The sequence below is a fragment of the Mandrillus leucophaeus genome, unplaced genomic scaffold, assembly GCF_000951045.1.
Source record: "Mandrillus leucophaeus isolate KB7577 unplaced genomic scaffold, Mleu.le_1.0 Scaffold345, whole genome shotgun sequence".
NCBI lineage: Eukaryota > Metazoa > Chordata > Mammalia > Primates > Cercopithecidae > Mandrillus > Mandrillus leucophaeus.
Genome location: NW_012103643.1, coordinates 302,699 through 310,877, shown reverse-complemented (window position 1 = coordinate 310,877; position 8,179 = coordinate 302,699). Strand labels below are relative to the sequence as shown.

Below are 8,179 nucleotides of genomic sequence, written 5' to 3'. Positions count from 1 at the left end.
TTCCTTCCTTCCTTCCTCTCTCTCTCTCTCTCTCTGTCTCTCTTTCCTCTCTTCCTTTCTCTCTCTCTTTCTTTCTTTCCTTTTCGGAGACAAAGTCTTGCTCCCTCACCCAGGCTGGAGTGCAGTAGCTCACTGTCACCTTGAACTCCTGGGCTCAAGCAAACCTCCTAACCTCAGCCTCCTGAATAGCTAGGACTATGGGTGCGTACCACTGGCTAATGTTTTTAATTTTTTGTACAGACACAGTCTCACTGTAGTGCTCAGGCTGATCTACAACTTCTGGCCACAAGAGATCTTCCCACCTCCCAAAGTGTGGGGATTACAGGCGTGAGCTACCGGGCCTGCCTGCATTGTGTTTTCTTATTCTCCAATCTGGACCCCGTTCCCCTCATGCTGCTTATGCCGCCCTCTGTATTTGGGATGATTTCTGTTTCTTATCCACTAAGAAACCACCTTCATCTCTCATACTGTCTTCAAATCTCTCCTCTTTCATGACATTTTATTAGGCTGGGGGAATAGGTGACAGTTCTTGTTTGACTCAAACCTACTTTTCTTAGAGTGCAGCATCAGTCTATTGTAAGATAAATTAAAAAAAAAAAAAGGTTTTGCAAGCCAATCTGTTATCACACAGAGCCTAGTACTTAGTTGTGTTAGATTTTTAAGCCACTCCCAAAAACCAGACTTTTGCTGTGATCATTCTATTGCAACCATTCTCATCAGGTTCCCAGTGAATCCCACCACCCCCATACTAAATTCAGTGATTAATTTCCTGGTCTCATTTTGTTTGACTTCCCAGCAGCATCTGACTTGGTTGCCTCCTCCCTTCTTTTTGAGTGAATAGCTTTCTGTTCCTCCATGATGTCACCTTCCCCTGGTTTTCTGTCTCCTTCAATGGCCACTCCTTCTCAGTCTTTTGGCTGGCATCTGATCTTCTTACCTGTTATTGTTGCATGTCCGCAGCTCAGTGCATGGCTGTCTTCTGTATGTGCGTCCACTCTTTTGGTGCCTGCATGCTGTCCTGTGAAGTTCAATACCACCTAGATGCTGATGGTGAACTGAGATATGTCTCTACCTCCTGACCGCATCATGTTCACATGTCCCACATTGTATCTGATAGCTCTTTCTGAATGTCTAGTAGACATCTCCAACTTAACATGCCAAACACACAGCTCCTGATCCCCAAGGAAGTTCAGACTCCTATGAGAAATGTTATTGTATCTATAACTCGCCATTCCTCAGCCCCATGTTCCCAAGGCTAAGCTAGCTAAATATAGCAAATTGTCATTGATAAAGAGGCAATATACTTTAAAATATAAAATGTGATACATGTATGTTGTATGTTGAAAATTGAATGATATCAGGAACTATCCATATTTTTATTCACTAATAGTAAGATCTAATGAGTGTTTCTTTTGTGCCAGGTACTAAGTGTTTCACACATTTCATGTTATTTAATCCTTTCTGTAATCCTACAGGTAGATATTATGGCCCCATTTTTTTTTTTTTTTTGAGACGGAGTCTCGCGCTGTCACCCAGGCTGGAGTGCAGTGGCGCGATCTCGGCTCACTGCAAGCTCGGCCTCCCGGGTTCACGCCATTCTCCTGCCTCAGCCTCCCGAGTAGCTGGGACTACAGGTGCCCACAACCGCGCCCGGCTAATTTTTTGTATTTTTAGTAGAGACGGGGTTTCACCGTGGTCTCGATCTCCTGACCTTGTGATCCACCCGCCTCGGCCTCCCAAAGTGCTGGGATTACAGGCGTGAGCCACCGCGCCCGGCCTTTTTTTTTTTTTTTTTGAGACAGAGTCTCGGTTTGTCACCCAGGCAGCGGCACTCTCTCAGCTCACTGCAACCTCTGCATCCCAGAGTCAAGCGATTCTCCTGCCTCAACCTCCCGAGTAGTTGGCATTATAGGTGGTGTACCACCATGCCCAGCTAATTTTTGTATTTTTAGTAGAGACTGGGTTTTCACCATTTTGGCCAGACTGGTCTCGAACTCCTGATCTTAAGTGATCCACGCACCTCAGCCTCTCAAAGTGCTGGTGTTACAAGCATGAGCCACTGCATATGGTCCCATTTTCATATCAGGAAATGATACACAGGGAGGTTAAATAACTTGTCCAAGGTTACAGAACTAGTTAATAATGGCTAAAATTTGAACCCAGACAGCCAACTATACTCTGAAAAGTCATGGTGGAAATTACAGTGCTATTTCCCACCCCAGGGTCTTGGGTCTATTCAAGGGAGATTCCATGCATTGTATTCTATTACTAGATGCTGTGGCATTTAACCTAGATGTGTATAGAACCCTCATGCTAAATGCTATGATGTGGTATCCTCATGAATGGATTAATGCTGTTATTGAGGAGTAGGTTGGTCACCATGAGAATAGGTTTCAAATGAAAGGATGAATTTGACCCCCTTCCTCTCTGTCTCTCTTATGTGTGTGCACATGCTCTCTTGCCCTTCCACCTTCCACCATGGGATGAAACAGCAAGAATGCCCTTGCCAGATGCAGGCCCCTTGACCTTGGAATCCCCAGTCTCCAGAACCATAAGAAAGAAATCTGTTCTTAAGTTCATAATCAGAATAGAGGACAATATGAGCAGAGTGCTGCTTCTGCTAACATAGGTATGGAACGTGAGACAAAGAATTCTCAGAGAGTGAGCCACTGGGAAGTCCTAACTAGAATATGTGGCTACTGTACCTTTCTACTTGACACAGTCCTTGAGAGAGTGAATTAGGCAACGAGTGCAAATCCTTCAGGCTTTTCCCTTGAGTGACTTGGTAGACACTCAGTTCATTGCATCACCAGGGTTCACATCCACAGCTTTGCACAGCTACCCCTTGGTCCCATGCCCACAGAACTGTGAGGCCTGCCTGTTCTTCCCACTGGGGCCTGTTGACCTACTAGCTCCCACAGACACAGACACAAGCCACTGGGCACTGAATTTTAAAGGCTGATAGTGTAGCAGCTTTAAGCAGTGAAAAATATTAGTGTGGAAAAGAAAGCTGAGAAATCCAAGTCAGCTCTTGAAAAGCACTCATATCCATAAATACTTTATTAAAACTGTTATTTTCAGAAAATGCCCAATTTCTGTCACAAAAAAAAGTAATGAAAAGTCTTTTTTTTTTTCTTCCAAACACATTGCATTATTTAGTCTAAAAAAAAGCAAAAAACTTCTCAAGGATGGCTCTTTTTGGTAAAAAAATTTTCAAACAAATGAGATCTTTTCTTTTTGGTATTTTTTAAGGATGGGTTTTTTATAAATATTATGCACAATGTTTTTGAAACGTTTCCTGTCCTCAATATACACCAATATACTTCGTGCTAAAAACTTTCCAGAAATATGTTTATTAAACAAAGAAATATATGCAAGACTGTATATGTTCTACTCATTTTGAGATAAAACATTCCCCTCCTCATCTTGCCTTTTGCTACATTATTTATCATGCTTTTTCACTTTTGAATAAAAGACCAATTTTTTAAAAACACGAACTATCCAATCCAAATGTTAACGCTCATCTTAACTTACTTTCTTTTCTTTCTTTGTTTTCTAATCAGCAAACTCTATAAAGCCTGGTGTGTAAATAGGCAGTAAATATAATACGATTAAAAGATAAAACAGAGCAAAGAAACGATATCAGCCAATGTTTTGGGAGTTCCCACTTTTCTTTGTTTGCGATCACAAAAAGGAAAAGAGATATCAGATCTGATATATCTCTTTTCCTTAATTGTTATTTAGCACTGAAGACTGGTGGAAAAGTCTAGCCAGATGTTTTAAAATAGACACAAGATTTCAAGGAGCTTTCTGTTATATTAGCCTTAAGTGAGTTTATCTTTTTAGGGTTTAAGTGAGAAGACCATTTCATTATTTGCTTAATGCACTGAAAATCTTTCATTTTCAAGGCAGGATCTCAGTAAAGAGGAATTCATAAGACTGGAAGCCTAAAGTAGTGTTTCATAGTGAAAGCCACTCATACATGTACATTATGTTCAGGAAATGCAAATGCAACAAGAAGGTGACCCTGATAATGGTTCTTCCAACCGTCACAGTTCCTGCCATGCAGCAGAAATTCTGAAGCTCTTAAAAACTGTCAGACTAGGCATGCTTTTTAAAAAAGAGGAACAGAGAAATTACTTACATCTCAGAGTTCCATCGTGAGGCCTTGCCTCTCCACTCCACAGACCTCTGCCTGGCCACGGATCCTTCACCCTGGCTTGACAGCTGGTTTAATCTGCAAGCCAGGGTGGAATGCGTGGTCTTGCACTTGCTGTTCTTTTCCGTCTTCAGAGGGCCAGCGGCCTGGTCATTTCCATGGCAACCAGGAGGAAGCGGCTGGCCTACCAGTCTCATTAACTACACACAGGAGAGAACCTGCCTTGGTGACTTCTGGCCACTCTTTTGGGGTTCTAAACTGGGAAGTTTCTAGAAGAAACTGAGGAGACTGTTGCTGTAGGCTGATCCCAAAGGATTGACACAAATGGAAGAAATTCTACTTTAGCAGGAAATTGAATGGATTAAATGTAGAGTACGGAGACTCCTTGATACTTTTACTTTCATGATTTATTCCACCTTTTTTGGTCTGATGAATTGTTACTTACAGTAAATGCCTGCATTACTGTAAAAAGTGTCCCATCGTGGTTGTTCCAAAGGAAAAAAAAAAACTCATTTGAACTCCAAAGATAGACATTATTCTCTCTCTCTTTTTTTAAGTTCATTAAAAAAAAAAAAAAATGAGAAGCCACAAAACCAATAAATAGGTAAAAATTATTCTATGTACATTAACTGATGTCTTAGTCCTTGTGGGCTTCTACAACAAAATACCATTTGTTGGGTAACTTACAAACAACACATTTATTTCTGTAGGCTGGGAAGACCAAGATCAAGGCAGATTTGTTTTCCGGTGAGGGTCTACTTCCTGGTTCATAGATGGCACCTTCTAGCTGAGTCCTTACATGGTGGAAGGGAGACAACTGTGGTTTTTCAGCTTCTTACAAGGGCACTAATCCCATTTATAAGGGCTCCACCCTCATGACCTAATCACATTCCAACATCTCCACCTCCTATGCTATCACATTGAGAATTAGGTTTCAATATATGTATTTTAAGGGAAGATAAATACCTGGGCCTTAACAACTGATGAGGTCTCACTAAATATGGGAAAAAAGATAAGGCAGGGGACCCCAGTCTCCAGGCCACAGACTGGTACCAGTCCACGCTACAGCAGGAAGTGAGCAGTGGGTGAGCAAAAGAAGCAGCTTCATCTGTATTTACAGCTGCTCCCTATCACTCACATTACCACCTGAGCTCCGCCTCCTGTCAGATCAGCAGTGGCATTAGATTCTCATAGGAGCAAATTGAGAATGCTATTCTATTGTGAACCATTATGAACTGCGCATTCGAGGGATCTAGGTTGCATGCTCCATCTGAGAATCTAATGCCTGATGATCTGTTACTGTCTCCCATCACCCCCAGATGGGACAGTCTAGTTGCAAGAAAACAAGCTCAGGGATCCCACTGATTCTACATTATGGTGAGTGGTATAAGTATTTCATTATATATTATAATGCAATAATGATACAAAGTGCACAATAAATGTAACGCACTTGAATCATCCCCAAACCATCTCCTACCCCTGCCTGTCCGTGGAAAAATTATCTTCCATGAAACCGGTCTCTGGTGCCAAGAAGGTTGGGGACTGCTGAGATAAAGAAAAATCTTGCTAATTAAAAGCATTAAGAGACTGGAGCAATTGATTTATAATTACCCAGATACAGATTCTCCAATATGTTAAAGAAGAGAGCACCTCAGTAGGGAAATTCATTCATTTATTATTCATCTAGTGAATCCTTACCATACACATGCACTGTGCCAGCAGATTTAAGGGGCACAGAGATCAATATCATAGTTCTTGTCTTTAAGGAAGTTATACTATAGAAGTGGCAATTATATCAGTTGTGTCTGGGAAATGTTTGAAGGGAGGTATAGACACAATGCAGGGGAGTCTCAGTGAAGGTCAGCCTTTGCCAGGGAGACTGGTGAAGTCCTTGTGGAGAGGTAGTTTTGGATTTAGGCCTTAAAGGATGGCTGGGATCTGTGTGGTCAGTTGTGGGGGAAAGGACAGCAATCCCTAATGGAGTGATTCTTTGATGAATTGCAGATCCAAGCTGATGGATAAATCCTTCCTCCTTTCTGCACCCAGAGAGCCTGACACAAATGGCTTCTCGGGTGGCCCACAGAATAAAGGAACTCAAGTAACTAAGAAAATTGCTGGAGCAAAGGTTTGGAGGTGGAAGAGTCCCAGGCCTATTCAGCCATTTGGAAAGCCAGTGAATCATAGCCAGGATAAAGGGAATTGAGAATAGAGAGAGGCTGCTATTATTTAGTGATCAGTTTCAGCAAAGCACATGTATAAATTCTACTATGTGAGAACAGCAAAGTGGATCTTGGTTCAAACCTTGAGTCTGTTACCTTCTTGCACATTATTTAAACTTTATGAGCCTCAGTTTCCTTATCTATAAAGTGGGTATAATAATACTTTATTGAAAGGTAGAACTGAGGAAAAAATGAGATAATATATGTGCACTGGATGCCTGAAGATGAGGGAGGGAAAGGCCGGCCAACGATACACCGAGTGCCCCACCTTTCCAGAGCAACTGTGGCTAATCCAATGGTTTGGCGTACTCAACCTCTGTTTCTACATCTTTCTCTCTTGCCTGCCTCTACTGTAGAGACTGGAAATCTCTATAATTCAACACACCAGAGTCTCTTGAAGCTGAGGTTTCAGATGGGATTTAAGTTTTATTATTTATACTTGACTCAGAACGAAGTCATGTGGAGAGAGGACCCTGAGACTTTGGGAATGAATTAAGTGAGGAGAGAGAGGAGAGTACTGGGAATCTCTTGCTGGCTAGGGTCTCAGCAGCTATGGCACGGTCTGTGGTGGGGGTGGCCTTCTGACTGAGTTGTGGACTGGTTGTGGCCCATGGGGCATGGCTCAAGAGCTGAGAACTGTGGCACTAACTTCCTGTTGGAGAATGTGGCCTCTTAATTCAGCAACTTCCTGATGGTGGATCAGGTAGTAGCTCCCATGATGGTCCAATTCTATGATGACTTTCGGAGTTCAGTCTAGAATCCATTTCTTCAGTCCTTCCAATGACTCAAGGAAGTATCTGCACATCTGAAGAAATTCCTGGTTGGTCTAAACCAGCTGGAGTAGACTCTGTTGCCTATAACCAAGAACCCTGCATTATATACTAGTGCTTTCATTCTGGCCAATACAAGGTGACAGAGTTTGGATATGTGTCCCCACCCAAATATCATGTTGAATTGTAATCCCCAATGTTGGAGGTCGGGCCTGATGGGAGGTGATCGGATCATGTGGGTGGATTTCTCTTGAATGCTTGATACTGTCCTCACGATAGTGAGTTCTCGTGAGATCTGGTTGTTTAAAAGTGTGTGGCACTTACCCACACCTATTCCTGCTTCCCCCATGGGACACACCTGCTCCCCATTCACCTTCTCCACAATCGTAAGTTTCCTGAGGCCTCTTCAGAAGCCAAGCAGATGCTGCTATGCTTCCTGTTCAGCCCACAGAACCACGAGACAATTCAACCTCTTGTCTTCATAAATTACCTGGCCTCAGGCATTTCTTCATAGCAAGGCGAGAATGGCCTTGCTATAAAGAAGCCGCTTACAAGGTAAGTGGGAGTTTGCTGGTATTGTCTCTTATATTCCTTTATTTTAATGACTAAGATAAGCAGCATAAGGTATTTAGTGTAAACCAGGCACAAAGAAGGCAGCCAGTAATGGTAGCTATTATATTGATTACTCCTTGTCACTTTCTCTATTTATGACCCAGATGCCTTCCAGGACCTCTTGCCTAGTGGGGTTCCTGGCTGAAGGCATAGAGTGTGAAGAGCCAGGTACTTCCCTGGAAACTTGAAGGCCAAACCCGCAGCTGCCAATGGAATGTGGCTCGGTCTCTGTGTATGGCATGTTAAACATTTACCCCAGGTTTTATATCTCCTTGTCTTTTTAAAGTGTTTACTTCCACTGGCTCTTTGTGTTAACTGGGTCACATAGTTTAAGTTGATTTAGCAGCAATGAGTATTGGGAAGGTTAATAAAACCACACCTCAGACTGCCTGTTTTGTTTAGCTGTGGAGCCAACGGGT

At 42.5% G+C, this 8,179-nt stretch overlaps 1 protein-coding gene across 3 annotated transcripts in view; it reads right to left on the bottom strand.

Moving 5' to 3' along the window:
* Window positions 1–4,296, bottom strand: part of LOC105545961 (chromosome unknown open reading frame, human C21orf62) — a 20,706-nt gene extending 16,410 nt beyond the window's left edge. Inside the window, exons 1-2 of one of the 3 annotated variants that reach the window (XM_011989033.1) lie at window positions 4,145–4,296; window positions 938–1,018 (exon numbers count right to left, since the gene is read on the bottom strand). The gene's annotated coding sequence lies outside the window, so the exon portion shown is untranslated. The remainder of the gene's footprint in view (window positions 1–937; window positions 1,019–4,144) is intronic. The other 2 variants (XM_011989035.1, XM_011989034.1) reach the window with 2 other exon arrangements.
* Between the last annotated feature and the right edge of the window lie 3,883 nt (window positions 4,297–8,179).